General features: G+C 38.9%; 25 non-coding genes across 25 annotated transcripts; all 25 read right to left on the bottom strand.

Annotated features, from left to right (window-relative positions):
* Window positions 1–228: 228 nt before the first annotated feature.
* On the bottom strand, window positions 229–301 carry TRNAK-CUU (transfer RNA lysine (anticodon CUU)). The gene has a single exon. It is a non-coding gene; the product is annotated as a tRNA-Lys (tRNA).
* Window positions 302–654: 353 nt separating this feature from the next.
* Window positions 655–727, bottom strand: TRNAA-AGC (transfer RNA alanine (anticodon AGC)). Its single transcript has one exon. It is a non-coding gene; the product is annotated as a tRNA-Ala (tRNA).
* Window positions 728–1,072: 345 nt separating this feature from the next.
* On the bottom strand, window positions 1,073–1,145 carry TRNAK-CUU (transfer RNA lysine (anticodon CUU)). Its single transcript has one exon. It is a non-coding gene; the product is annotated as a tRNA-Lys (tRNA).
* Window positions 1,146–1,498: 353 nt separating this feature from the next.
* TRNAA-AGC (transfer RNA alanine (anticodon AGC)) lies at window positions 1,499–1,571 on the bottom strand. The gene has a single exon. It is a non-coding gene; the product is annotated as a tRNA-Ala (tRNA).
* Window positions 1,572–2,760: 1,189 nt separating this feature from the next.
* On the bottom strand, window positions 2,761–2,833 carry TRNAK-CUU (transfer RNA lysine (anticodon CUU)). Its single transcript has one exon. It is a non-coding gene; the product is annotated as a tRNA-Lys (tRNA).
* Window positions 2,834–3,179: 346 nt separating this feature from the next.
* TRNAA-AGC (transfer RNA alanine (anticodon AGC)) lies at window positions 3,180–3,252 on the bottom strand. The gene has a single exon. It is a non-coding gene; the product is annotated as a tRNA-Ala (tRNA).
* A 771-nt stretch (window positions 3,253–4,023) lies between these two features.
* On the bottom strand, window positions 4,024–4,096 carry TRNAA-AGC (transfer RNA alanine (anticodon AGC)). The gene has a single exon. It is a non-coding gene; the product is annotated as a tRNA-Ala (tRNA).
* Window positions 4,097–4,441: 345 nt separating this feature from the next.
* Window positions 4,442–4,514, bottom strand: TRNAK-CUU (transfer RNA lysine (anticodon CUU)). The gene has a single exon. It is a non-coding gene; the product is annotated as a tRNA-Lys (tRNA).
* Window positions 4,515–4,867: 353 nt separating this feature from the next.
* Window positions 4,868–4,940, bottom strand: TRNAA-AGC (transfer RNA alanine (anticodon AGC)). The gene has a single exon. It is a non-coding gene; the product is annotated as a tRNA-Ala (tRNA).
* A 346-nt stretch (window positions 4,941–5,286) lies between these two features.
* On the bottom strand, window positions 5,287–5,359 carry TRNAK-CUU (transfer RNA lysine (anticodon CUU)). Its single transcript has one exon. It is a non-coding gene; the product is annotated as a tRNA-Lys (tRNA).
* Window positions 5,360–5,712: 353 nt separating this feature from the next.
* Window positions 5,713–5,785, bottom strand: TRNAA-AGC (transfer RNA alanine (anticodon AGC)). The gene has a single exon. It is a non-coding gene; the product is annotated as a tRNA-Ala (tRNA).
* Window positions 5,786–6,130: 345 nt separating this feature from the next.
* Window positions 6,131–6,203, bottom strand: TRNAK-CUU (transfer RNA lysine (anticodon CUU)). Its single transcript has one exon. It is a non-coding gene; the product is annotated as a tRNA-Lys (tRNA).
* Window positions 6,204–6,556: 353 nt separating this feature from the next.
* On the bottom strand, window positions 6,557–6,629 carry TRNAA-AGC (transfer RNA alanine (anticodon AGC)). Its single transcript has one exon. It is a non-coding gene; the product is annotated as a tRNA-Ala (tRNA).
* A 345-nt stretch (window positions 6,630–6,974) lies between these two features.
* Window positions 6,975–7,047, bottom strand: TRNAK-CUU (transfer RNA lysine (anticodon CUU)). The gene has a single exon. It is a non-coding gene; the product is annotated as a tRNA-Lys (tRNA).
* Window positions 7,048–7,393: 346 nt separating this feature from the next.
* On the bottom strand, window positions 7,394–7,466 carry TRNAA-AGC (transfer RNA alanine (anticodon AGC)). The gene has a single exon. It is a non-coding gene; the product is annotated as a tRNA-Ala (tRNA).
* A 345-nt stretch (window positions 7,467–7,811) lies between these two features.
* TRNAK-CUU (transfer RNA lysine (anticodon CUU)) lies at window positions 7,812–7,884 on the bottom strand. The gene has a single exon. It is a non-coding gene; the product is annotated as a tRNA-Lys (tRNA).
* A 353-nt stretch (window positions 7,885–8,237) lies between these two features.
* TRNAA-AGC (transfer RNA alanine (anticodon AGC)) lies at window positions 8,238–8,310 on the bottom strand. The gene has a single exon. It is a non-coding gene; the product is annotated as a tRNA-Ala (tRNA).
* Window positions 8,311–8,655: 345 nt separating this feature from the next.
* On the bottom strand, window positions 8,656–8,728 carry TRNAK-CUU (transfer RNA lysine (anticodon CUU)). The gene has a single exon. It is a non-coding gene; the product is annotated as a tRNA-Lys (tRNA).
* A 353-nt stretch (window positions 8,729–9,081) lies between these two features.
* Window positions 9,082–9,154, bottom strand: TRNAA-AGC (transfer RNA alanine (anticodon AGC)). Its single transcript has one exon. It is a non-coding gene; the product is annotated as a tRNA-Ala (tRNA).
* Window positions 9,155–9,500: 346 nt separating this feature from the next.
* TRNAK-CUU (transfer RNA lysine (anticodon CUU)) lies at window positions 9,501–9,573 on the bottom strand. The gene has a single exon. It is a non-coding gene; the product is annotated as a tRNA-Lys (tRNA).
* A 771-nt stretch (window positions 9,574–10,344) lies between these two features.
* On the bottom strand, window positions 10,345–10,417 carry TRNAK-CUU (transfer RNA lysine (anticodon CUU)). The gene has a single exon. It is a non-coding gene; the product is annotated as a tRNA-Lys (tRNA).
* Window positions 10,418–10,770: 353 nt separating this feature from the next.
* On the bottom strand, window positions 10,771–10,843 carry TRNAA-AGC (transfer RNA alanine (anticodon AGC)). Its single transcript has one exon. It is a non-coding gene; the product is annotated as a tRNA-Ala (tRNA).
* A 345-nt stretch (window positions 10,844–11,188) lies between these two features.
* TRNAK-CUU (transfer RNA lysine (anticodon CUU)) lies at window positions 11,189–11,261 on the bottom strand. The gene has a single exon. It is a non-coding gene; the product is annotated as a tRNA-Lys (tRNA).
* A 353-nt stretch (window positions 11,262–11,614) lies between these two features.
* TRNAA-AGC (transfer RNA alanine (anticodon AGC)) lies at window positions 11,615–11,687 on the bottom strand. The gene has a single exon. It is a non-coding gene; the product is annotated as a tRNA-Ala (tRNA).
* Window positions 11,688–12,458: 771 nt separating this feature from the next.
* TRNAA-AGC (transfer RNA alanine (anticodon AGC)) lies at window positions 12,459–12,531 on the bottom strand. Its single transcript has one exon. It is a non-coding gene; the product is annotated as a tRNA-Ala (tRNA).
* Between the last annotated feature and the right edge of the window lie 645 nt (window positions 12,532–13,176).

Below are 13,176 nucleotides of genomic sequence, written 5' to 3'. Positions count from 1 at the left end.
CACCTAGGTGATGTTTTACACTTCAGGTTGGCATGTTTAGTACTTGAATAGGAGTGATATCACTGTATGTTAACCTAGACTCAGGCCCTACCTAATCTTGGAGATACATTTCTCATGAATGAGTAACCAAGGGAGATACAATTTTTAGGAGTTAGTGCATGTTTAATGCAAGATTAATCACCATATTATGAGAGCCAATGCTATCATCCAGCAAAAAATACTCGTTTTCGCCCAACGTGGGGCTCGAACCCACGACCCTGAGATTAAGAGTCTCATGCTCTACCGACTGAGCTAGCCGGGCTCCCACTTAAATATGGTATGCAGACTCATCATTTTTTATTAAGGAAAACCGTTTCTGGATATTCCTCTGCTCTTGTTTTGCAAGGAACTTCACTTTTATACATCCTTCAGAGGAAAGAATGTCAAGTAAAATAAGACGAAATGAAAATGGAAGGTGTGAAATTTTCATATTGAGATTGCATAAGAAATCAAATTCCTCTCACGTGCTATAGAATACCTAAACACTTTTGATTAAACCACTTTAGTTGTTATAATGACACCAAATTTGAAAGCCATCTGTGACTTTTCTGTTCTTACTCTGCAACAACCATGGCAATTACAAGTTAAAAAGTAAAATGTATGCAAATTTTAGAATGGAGAATGCGGGCATCGATCCCGCTACCTCTCGCATGCTAAGCGAGCGCTCTACCATTTGAGCTAATTCCCCTGTGTGCTCACTCAGCATCACATTTCAAAAGTAACGTTACTGCTGTCCACACTTTATTTTAAGTCTAATTGCCCATAACATGAGTGTTCAGTTCACTCCTAACTGATGCCTTAACTACACCTAGGTGATGTTTTACACTTCAGGTTGGCATGTTTAGTACTTGAATAGGAGTGATATCACTGTATGTTAACCTAGACTCAGGCCCTACCTAATCTTGGAGATACATTTCTCATGAATGAGTAACCAAGGGAGATACAATTTTTAGGAGTTAGTGCATGTCTAATGCAAGATTAATCACCATATTATGAGAGCCAATGCTATCATCCAGCAAAAAATACTTGTTTTCGCCCAACGTGGGGCTCGAACCCACGACCCTGAGATTAAGAGTCTCATGCTCTACCGACTGAGCTAGCCGGGCTCCCACTTAAATATGGTATGCAGACTCATCATTTTTTATTAAGGAAAACTGTTTCTGGATATTCCTCTGCTCTTGTTTTGCAAGGAACTTCACTTTTATACATCCTTCAGAGGAAAGAATGTCAAGTAAAATAAGACGAAATGAAAATGGAAGGTGTGAAATTTTCATTTTGAGATTGCATAAGAAATCAAATTCCTCTCACGTGCTATAGAATACCTAAACACTTTTGATTAAACCACTTTAGTTGTTATAATGACACCAAATTTGAAAGCCATCTGTGACTTTTCTGTTCTTACTCTGCAACAACCATGGCAATTACAAGTTAAAAAGTAAAATGTATGCAAATTTTAGAATGGAGAATGCGGGCATCGATCCCGCTACCTCTCGCATGCTAAGCGAGCGCTCTACCATTTGAGCTAATTCCCCTGTGTGCTCACTCAGCATCACATTTCAAAAGTAACGTTACTGCTGTCCACACTTTATTTTAAGTCTAATTGCCCATAACATGAGTGTTCAGTTCACTCCTAACTGATGCCTTAACTACACCTAGGTGATGTTTTACACTTCAGGTTGGCATGTTTAGTACTTGAATAGGAGTGATATCACTGTATGTTAACCTAGACTCAGGCCCTACCTAATCTTGGAGATACATTTCTCATGAATGAGTAACCAAGGGAGATACAATTTTTAGGAGTTAGTGCATGTCTAATGCAAGATTAATCACCATATTATGAGAGCCAATGCTATCATCCAGCAAAAAATACTCGTTTTCGCCCAATGTGGGGCTCGAACCCACGACCCTGAGATTAAGAGTCTCATGCTCTACCGACTGAGCTAGCCGGGCTCCCACTTAAATATGGTATGCAGACTCATCATTTTTTATTAAGGAAAACCGTTTCTGGATATTCCTCTGCTCTTGTTTTGCAAGGAACTTCACTTTTATACATCCTTCAGAGGAAAGAATGTCAAGTAAAATAATACGAAATGAAAATGGAAGGTGTGAAATTTTCATTTTGAGATTGCATAAGAAATCAAATTCCTCTCACGTGCTATAGAATACCTAAACACTTTTGATTAAACCACTTTAGTTGTTATAATGACACCAAATTTGAAAGCCATCTGTGACTTTTCTGTTCTTACTCTGCAACAACCATGGCAATTACAAGTTAAAAAGTAAAATGTATGCAAATTTTAGAATGGAGAATGCGAGCATCGATCCCGCTACCTCTCGCATGCTAAGCGAGCGCTCTACCATTTGAGCTAATTCCCCTGTGTGCTCACTCAGCATCACATTTCAAAAGTAACGTTACTGCTGTCCACACTTTATTTTAAGTCTAATTGCCCATAACATGAGTGTTCAGTTCACTCCTAACTGATGCCTTAACTACACCTAGGTGATGTTTTACACTTCAGGTTGGCATGTTTAGTACTTGAATAGGAGTGATATCACTGTATGTTAACCTAGACTCAGGCCCTACCTAATCTTGGAGATACATTTCTCATGAATGAGTAACCAAGGGAGATACAATTTTTAGGAGTTAGTGCATGTCTAATGCAAGATTAATCACCATATTATGAGAGCCAATGCTATCATCCAGCAAAAAATACTCGTTTTCGCCCAACGTGGGGCTCGAACCCACGACCCTGAGATTAAGAGTCTCATGCTCTACCGACTGAGCTAGCCGGGCTCCCACTTAAATATGGTATGCAGACTCATCATTTTTTATTAAGGAAAACTGTTTCTGGATATTCCTCTGCTCTTGTTTTGCAAGGAACTTCACTTTTATACATCCTTCAGAGGAAAGAATGTCAAGTAAAATAAGACGAAATGAAAATGGAAGGTGTGAAATTTTCATTTTGAGATTGCATAAGAAATCAAATTCCTCTCACGTGCTATGGAATACCTAAACACTTTTGATTAAACCACTTTAGTTGTTATAATGACACCAAATTTGAAAGCCATCTGTGACTTTTCTGTTCTTACTCTGCAACAACCATGGCAATTACAAGTTAAAAAGTATGCAAATTTTAGAATGGAGAATGCGGGCATCGATCCCGCTACCTCTCGCATGCTAAGCGAGCGCTCTACCATTTGAGCTAATTCCCCTGTGTGCTCACTCAGCATCACATTTCAAAAGTAACGTTACTGCTGTCCACACTTTATTTTAAGTCTAATTGCCCATAACATGAGTGTTCAGTTCACTCCTAACTGATGCCTTAACTACACCTAGGTGATGTTTTACACTTCAGGTTGGCATGTTTAGTACTTGAATAGGAGTGATATCACTGTATGTTAACCTAGACTCAGGCCCTACCTAATCTTGGAGATACATTTCTCATGAATGAGTAACCAAGGGAGATACAATTTTTAGGAGTTAGTGCATGTTTAATGCAAGATTAATCACCATATTATGAGAGCCAATGCAATCATCCAGCAAAAAATACTCGTTTTCGCCCAAAGTGGGGCTCGAACCCACGACCCTGAGATTAAGAGTCTCATGCTCTACCGACTGAGCTAGCCGGGCTCCCACTTAAATATGGTATGCAGACTCATCATTTTTTATTAAGGAAAACCGTTTCTGGATATTCCTCTGCTCTTGTTTTGCAAGGAACTTCACTTTTATACATCCTTCAGAGGAAAGAATGTCAAGTAAAATAAGACGAAATGAAAATGGAAGGTGTGAAATTTTCATATTGAGATTGCATAAGAAATCAAATTCCTCTCACGTGCTATAGAATACCTAAACACTTTTGATTAAACCACTTTAGTTGTTATAATGACACCAAATTTGAAAGCCATCTGTGACTTTTCTGTTCTTACTCTGCAACAACCATGGCAATTACAAGTTAAAAAGTAAAATGTATGCAAATTTTAGAATGGAGAATGCGGGCATCGATCCCGCTACCTCTCGCATGCTAAGCGAGCGCTCTACCATTTGAGCTAATTCCCCTGTGTGCTCACTCAGCATCACATTTCAAAAGTAACGTTACTGCTGTCCACACTTTATTTTAAGTCTAATTGCCCATAACATGAGTGTTCAGTTCACTCCTAACTGATGCCTTAACTACACCTAGGTGATGTTTTACACTTCAGGTTGGCATGTTTAGTACTTGAATAGGAGTGATATCACTGTATGTTAACCTAGACTCAGGCCCTACCTAATCTTGGAGATACATTTCTCATGAATGAGTAACCAAGGGAGATACAATTTTTAGGAGTTAGTGCATGTCTAATGCAAGATTAATCACCATATTATGAGAGCCAATGCTATCATCCAGCAAAAAATACTCGTTTTCGCCCAACGTGGGGCTCGAACCCACGACCCTGAGATTAAGAGTCTCATGCTCTACCGACTGAGCTAGCCGGGCTCCCACTTAAATATGGTATGCAGACTCATCATTTTTTATTAAGGAAAACCGTTTCTGGATATTCCTCTGCTCTTGTTTTGCAAGGAACTTCACTTTTATACATCCTTCAGAGGAAAGAATGTCAAGTAAAATAAGACGAAATGAAAATGGAAGGTGTGAAATTTTCATTTTGAGATTGCATAAGAAATCAAATTCCTCTCACGTGCTATGGAATACCTAAACACTTTTGATTAAACCACTTTAGTTGTTATAATGACACCAAATTTGAAAGCCATCTGTGACTTTTCTGTTCTTACTCTGCAACAACCATGGCAATTACAAGTTAAAAAGTAAAATGTATGCAAATTTTAGAATGGAGAATGCGGGCATCGATCCCGCTACCTCTCGCATGCTAAGCGAGCGCTCTACCATTTGAGCTAATTCCCCTGTGTGCTCACTCAGCATCACATTTCAAAAGTAACATTACTGCTGTCCACACTTTATTTTAAGTCTAATTGCCCATAACATGAGTGTTCAGTTCACTCCTAACTGATGCCTTAACTACACCTAGGGGCTGTTTTATACTTCAGGTTGGCATGTTTAGTACTTGAATAGGAGTGATATCACTGTATGTTAACCTAGACTCAGGCCCTACCTAATCTTGGAGATACATTTCTCATGAATGAGTAACCAAGGGAGATACAATTTTTAGGAGTTAGTGCATGTTTAATGCAAGATTAATCACCATATTATGAGAGCCAATGCAATCATCCAGCAAAAAAATACTCGTTTTCGCCCAACGTGGGGCTCGAACCCACGACCCTGAGATTAAGAGTCTCACGCTCTACCGACTGAGCTAGCCGGGCTCCCACTTAAATATGGTATGCAGACTCATCATTTTTTATTAAGGAAAACCGTTTCTGGATATTCCTCTGCTCTTGTTTTGCAAGGAACTTCACTTTTATACATCCTTCAGAGGAAAGAATGTCAAGTAAAATAAGACGAAATGAAAATGGAAGGTGTGAAATTTTCATATTGAGATTGCATAAGAAATCAAATTCCTCTCACGTGCTATAGAATACCTAAACACTTTTGATTAAACCACTTTAGTTGTTATAATGACACCAAATTTGAAAGCCATCTGTGACTTTTCTGTTCTTACTCTGCAACAACCATGGCAATTACAAGTTAAAAAGTAAAATGTATGCAAATTTTAGAATGGAGAATGCGGGCATCGATCCCGCTACCTCTCGCATGCTAAGCGAGCGCTCTACCATTTGAGCTAATTCCCCTGTGTGCTCACTCAGCATCACATTTCAAAAGTAACGTTACTGCTGTCCACACTTTATTTTAAGTCTAATTGCCCATAACATGAGTGTTCAGTTCACTCCTAACTGATGCCTTAACTACACCTAGGTGATGTTTTACACTTCAGGTTGGCATGTTTAGTACTTGAATAGGAGTGATATCACTGTATGTTAACCTAGACTCAGGCCCTACCTAATCTTGGAGATACATTTCTCATGAATGAGTAACCAAGGGAGATACAATTTTTAGGAGTTAGTGCATGTCTAATGCAAGATTAATCACCATATTATGAGAGCCAATGCTATCATCCAGCAAAAAATACTCGTTTTCGCCCAACGTGGGGCTCGAACCCACGACCCTGAGATTAAGAGTCTCATGCTCTACCGACTGAGCTAGCCGGGCTCCCACTTAAATATGGTATGCAGACTCATCATTTTTTATTAAGGAAAACCGTTTCTGGATATTCCTCTGCTCTTGTTTTGCAAGGAACTTCACTTTTATACATCCTTCAGAGGAAAGAATGTCAAGTAAAATAAGACGAAATGAAAATGGAAGGTGTGAAATTTTCATTTTGAGATTGCATAAGAAATCAAATTCCTCTCACGTGCTATGGAATACCTAAACACTTTTGATTAAACCACTTTAGTTGTTATAATGACACCAAATTTGAAAGCCATCTGTGACTTTTCTGTTCTTACTCTGCAACAACCATGGCAATTACAAGTTAAAAAGTAAAATGTATGCAAATTTTAGAATGGAGAATGCGGGCATCGATCCCGCTACCTCTCGCATGCTAAGCGAGCGCTCTACCATTTGAGCTAATTCCCCTGTGTGCTCACTCAGCATCACATTTCAAAAGTAACATTACTGCTGTCCACACTTTATTTTAAGTCTAATTGCCCATAACATGAGTGTTCAGTTCACTCCTAACTGATGCCTTAACTACACCTAGGGGCTGTTTTATACTTCAGGTTGGCATGTTTAGTACTTGAATAGGAGTGATATCACTGTATGTTAACCTAGACTCAGGCCCTACCTAATCTTGGAGATACATTTCTCATGAATGAGTAACCAAGGGAGATACAATTTTTAGGAGTTAGTGCATGTTTAATGCAAGATTAATCACCATATTATGAGAGCCAATGCAATCATCCAGCAAAAAATACTCGTTTTCGCCCAACGTGGGGCTCGAACCCACGACCCTGAGATTAAGAGTCTCATGCTCTACCGACTGAGCTAGCCGGGCTCCCACTTAAATATGGTATGCAGACTCATCATTTTTTATTAAGGAAAACCGTTTCTGGATATTCCTCTGCTCTTGTTTTGCAAGGAACTTCACTTTTATACATCCTTCAGAGGAAAGAATGTCAAGTAAAATAAGACGAAATGAAAATGGAAGGTGTGAAATTTTCATATTGAGATTGCATAAGAAATCAAATTCCTCTCACGTGCTATAGAATACCTAAACACTTTTGATTAAACCACTTTAGTTGTTATAATGACACCAAATTTGAAAGCCATCTGTGACTTTTCTGTTCTTACTCTGCAACAACCATGGCAATTACAAGTTAAAAAGTATGCAAATTTTAGAATGGAGAATGCGGGCATCGATCCCGCTACCTCTCGCATGCTAAGCGAGCGCTCTACCATTTGAGCTAATTCCCCTGTGTGCTCACTCAGCATCACATTTCAAAAGTAACGTTACTGCTGTCCACACTTTATTTTAAGTCTAATTGCCCATAACATGAGTGTTCAGTTCACTCCTAACTGATGCCTTAACTACACCTAGGTGATGTTTTACACTTCAGGTTGGCATGTTTAGTACTTGAATAGGAGTGATATCACTGTATGTTAACCTAGACTCAGGCCCTACCTAATCTTGGAGATACATTTCTCATGAATGAGTAACCAAGGGAGATACAATTTTTAGGAGTTAGTGCATGTTTAATGCAAGATTAATCACCATATTATGAGAGCCAATGCAATCATCCAGCAAAAAATACTCGTTTTCGCCCAACGTGGGGCTCGAACCCACGACCCTGAGATTAAGAGTCTCATGCTCTACCGACTGAGCTAGCCGGGCTCCCACTTAAATATGGTATGCAGACTCATCATTTTTTATTAAGGAAAACCGTTTCTGGATATTCCTCTGCTCTTGTTTTGCAAGGAACTTCACTTTTATACATCCTTCAGAGGAAAGAATGTCAAGTAAAATAAGACGAAATGAAAATGGAAGGTGTGAAATTTTCATATTGAGATTGCATAAGAAATCAAATTCCTCTCACGTGCTATAGAATACCTAAACACTTTTGCTTAAACCACTTTAGTTGTTATAATGACACCAAATTTGAAAGCCATCTGTGACTTTTCTGTTCTTACTCTGCAACAACCATGGCAATTACAAGTTAAAAAGTAAAATGTATGCAAATTTTAGAATGGAGAATGCGGGCATCGATCCCGCTACCTCTCGCATGCTAAGCGAGCGCTCTACCATTTGAGCTAATTCCCCTGTGTGCTCACTCAGCATCACATTTCAAAAGTAACGTTACTGCTGTCCACACTTTATTTTAAGTCTAATTGCCCATAACATGAGTGTTCAGTTCACTCCTAACTGATGCCTTAACTACACCTAGGTGATGTTTTACACTTCAGGTTGGCATGTTTAGTACTTGAATAGGAGTGATATCACTGTATGTTAACCTAGACTCAGGCCCTACCTAATCTTGGAGATACATTTCTCATGAATGAGTAACCAAGGGAGATACAATTTTTAGGAGTTAGTGCATGTCTAATGCAAGATTAATCACCATATTATGAGAGCCAATGCTATCATCCAGCAAAAAATACTTGTTTTCGCCCAACGTGGGGCTCGAACCCACGACCCTGAGATTAAGAGTCTCATGCTCTACCGACTGAGCTAGCCGGGCTCCCACTTAAATATGGTATGCAGACTCATCATTTTTTATTAAGGAAAACTGTTTCTGGATATTCCTCTGCTCTTGTTTTGCAAGGAACTTCACTTTTATACATCCTTCAGAGGAAAGAATGTCAAGTAAAATAAGACGAAATGAAAATGGAAGGTGTGAAATTTTCATTTTGAGATTGCATAAGAAATCAAATTCCTCTCACGTGCTATAGAATACCTAAACACTTTTGATTAAACCACTTTAGTTGTTATAATGACACCAAATTTGAAAGCCATCTGTGACTTTTCTGTTCTTACTCTGCAACAACCATGGCAATTACAAGTTAAAAAGTAAAATGTATGCAAATTTTAGAATGGAGAATGCGGGCATCGATCCCGCTACCTCTCGCATGCTAAGCGAGCGCTCTACCATTTGAGCTAATTCCCCTGTGTGCTCACTCAGCATCACATTTCAAAAGTAACGTTACTGCTGTCCACACTTTATTTTAAGTCTAATTGCCCATAACATGAGTGTTCAGTTCACTCCTAACTGATGCCTTAACTACACCTAGGTGATGTTTTACACTTCAGGTTGGCATGTTTAGTACTTGAATAGGAGTGATATCACTGTATGTTAACCTAGACTCAGGCCCTACCTAATCTTGGAGATACATTTCTCATGAATAAGTAACCAAGGGAGATACAATTTTTAGGAGTTAGTGCATGTCTAATGCAAGATTAATCACCATATTATGAGAGCCAATGCAATCATCCAGCAAAAAAATACTCGTTTTCGCCCAACGTGGGGCTCGAACCCACGACCCTGAGATTAAGAGTCTCATGCTCTACCGACTGAGCTAGCCGGGCTCCCACTTAAATATGGTATGCAGACTCATCATTTTTTATTAAGGAAAACCGTTTCTGGATATTCCTCTGCTCTTGTTTTGCAAGGAACTTCACTTTTATACATCCTTCAGAGGAAAGAATGTCAAGTAAAATAAGACGAAATGAAAATGGAAGGTGTGAAATTTTCATATTGAGATTGCATAAGAAATCAAATTCCTCTCACGTGCTATAGAATACCTAAACACTTTTGATTAAACCACTTTAGTTGTTATAATGACACCAAATTTGAAAGCCATCTGTGACTTTTCTGTTCTTACTCTGCAACAACCATGGCAATTACAAGTTAAAAAGTAAAATGTATGCAAATTTTAGAATGGAGAATGCGGGCATTGATCCCGCTACCTCTCGCATGCTAAGCGAGCGCTCTACCATTTGAGCTAATTCCCCTGTGTGCTCACTCAGCATCACATTTCAAAAGTAACGTTACTGCTGTCCACACTTTATTTTAAGTCTAATTGCCCATAACATGAGTGTTCAGTTCACTCCTAACTGATGCCTTAACTACACCTAGGTGATGTTTTATACTTCAGGTTGGCATGTTTAGTACTTGAATAGGAGTGATATCACTGTATGTTAACCTAGACTCAGGCCCTACCTAATCTTGGAGATACATTTCTCATGAATGAGTAACCAAGGGAGATACAATTTTTAGGAGTTAGTGCATGTCTAATGCAAGATTAATCACCATATTATGAGAGCCAATGCTATCATCCAGCAAAAAATACTCGTTTTCGCCCAACGTGGGGCTCGAACCCACGACCCTGAGATTAAGAGTCTCATGCTCTACCGACTGAGCTAGCCGGGCTCCCACTTAAATATGGTATGCAGACTCATCATTTTTTATTAAGGAAAACCGTTTCTGGATATTCCTCTGCTCTTGTTTTGCAAGGAACTTCACTTTTATACATCCTTCAGAGGAAAGAATGTCAAGTAAAATAATACGAAATGAAAATGGAAGGTGTGAAATTTTCATTTTGAGATTGCATAAGAAATCAAATTCCTCTCACGTGCTATAGAATACCTAAACACTTTTGATTAAACCACTTTAGTTGTTATAATGACACCAAATTTGAAAGCCATCTGTGACTTTTCTGTTCTTACTCTGCAACAACCATGGCAATTACAAGTTAAAAAGTAAAATGTATGCAAATTTTAGAATGGAGAATGCGGGCATCGATCCCGCTACCTCTCGCATGCTAAGCGAGCGCTCTACCATTTGAGCTAATTCCCCTGTGTGCTCACTCAGCATCACATTTCAAAAGTAACGTTACTGCTGTCCACACTTTATTTTAAGTCTAATTGCCCATAACATGAGTGTTCAGTTCACTCCTAACTGATGCCTTAACTACACCTAGGTGATGTTTTACACTTCAGGTTGGCATGTTTAGTACTTGAATAGGAGTGATATCACTGTATGTTAACCTAGACTCAGGCCCTACCTAATCTTGGAGATACATTTCTCATGAATGAGTAACCAAGGGAGATACAATTTTTAGGAGTTAGTGCATGTCTAATGCAAGATTAATCACCATATTATGAGAGCCAATGCTATCATCCAGCAAAAAATACTCGTTTTCGCCCAACGTGGGGCTCGAACCCACGACCCTGAGATTAAGAGTCTCATGCTCTACCGACTGAGCTAGCCGGGCTCCCACTTAAATATGGTATGCAGACTCATCATTTTTTATTAAGGAAAACTGTTTCTGGATATTCCTCTGCTCTTGTTTTGCAAGGCACTTCACTTTTATACATCCTTCAGAGGAAAGAATGTCAAGTAAAATAAGACGAAATGAAAATGGAAGGTGTGAAATTTTCATTTTGAGATTGCATAAGAAATCAAATTCCTCTCACGTGCTATGGAATACCTAAACAATTTTGATTAAACCACTTTAGTTGTTATAATGACACCAAATTTGAAAGCCATCTGTGACTTTTCTGTTCTTACTCTGCAACAACCATGGCAATTACAAGTTAAAAAGTAAAATATATGCAAATTTTAGAATGGAGAATGCGGGCATCGATCCCGCTACCTCTCGCATGCTAAGCGAGCGCTCTACCATTTGAGCTAATTCCCCTGTGTGCTCACTCAGCATCACATTTCAAAAGTAACATTACTGCTGTCCACACTTTATTTTAAGTCTAATTGCCCATAACATGAGTGTTCAGTTCACTCCTAACTGATGCCTTAACTACACCTAGGGGCTGTTTTATACTTCAGGTTGGCATGTTTAGTACTTGAATAGGAGTGATATCACTGTATGTTAACCTAGACTCAGGCCCTACCTAATCTTGGAGATACATTTCTCATGAATGAGTAACCAAGGGAGATACAATTTTTAGGAGTTAGTGCATGTTTAATGCAAGATTAATCACCATATTATGAGAGCCAATGCAATCATCCAGCAAAAAATACTCGTTTTCGCCCAACGTGGGGCTCGAACCCACGACCCTGAGATTAAGAGTCTCATGCTCTACCGACTGAGCTAGCCAGGCTCCCACTTAAATATGGTATGCAGACTCATCATTTTTTTTTAAGGAAAACCGTTTCTGGATATTCCTCTGCTCTTGTTTTGCAAGGAACTTCACTTTTATACATCCTTCAGAGGAAAGAATGTCAAGTAAAATAAGACGAAATGAAAATGGAAGGTGTGAAATTTTCATATTGAGATTGCATAAGAAATCAAATTCCTCTCACGTGCTATAGAATACCTAGACACTTTTGATTAAACCACTTTAGTTGTTATAATGACACCAAATTTGAAAGCCATCTGTGACTTTTCTGTTCTTACTCTGCAACAACCATGGCAATTACAAGTTAAAAAGTAAAATGTATGCAAATTTTAGAATGGAGAATGCGGGCATCGATCCCGCTACCTCTCGCATGCTAAGCGAGCGCTCTACCATTTGAGCTAATTCCCCTGTGTGCTCACTCAGCATCACATTTCAAAAGTAACGTTACTGCTGTCCACACTTTATTTTAAGTCTAATTGCCCATAACATGAGTGTTCAGTTCACTCCTAACTGATGCCTTAACTACACCTAGGTGATGTTTTACACTTCAGGTTGGCATGTTTAGTACTTGAATAGGAGTGATATCACTGTATGTTAACCTAGACTCAGGCCCTACCTAATCTTGGAGATACATTTCTCATGAATGAGTAACCAAGGGAGATACAATTTTTAGGAGTTAGTGCATGTCTAATGCAAGATTAATCACCATATTATGAGAGCCAATGCTATCATCCAGCAAAAAATACTCGTTTTCGCCCAACTCGGGGCTCGAACCCACGACCCTGAGATTAAGAGTCTCATGCTCTACCGACTGAGCTAGCCGGGCTCCCACTTAAATATGGTATGCAGACTCATCATTTTTTATTAAGGAAAACTGTTTCTGGATATTCCTCTGCTCTTGTTTTGCAAGGAACTTCACTTTTATACATCCTTCAGAGGAAAGAATGTCAAGTAAAATAAGACGAAATGAAAATGGAAGGTGTGAAATTTTCATTTTGAGATTGCATAAGAAATCAAATTCCTCTCACGTGCTATAGAATACCTAAACACTTT

The sequence above is a fragment of the Triturus cristatus genome, chromosome 4_1 (assembly GCF_964204655.1).
Source record: "Triturus cristatus chromosome 4_1, aTriCri1.1, whole genome shotgun sequence".
Classification (NCBI taxonomy): domain Eukaryota; kingdom Metazoa; phylum Chordata; class Amphibia; order Caudata; family Salamandridae; genus Triturus; species Triturus cristatus.
This window is presented reverse-complemented; position numbering and strand designations above follow the sequence as displayed.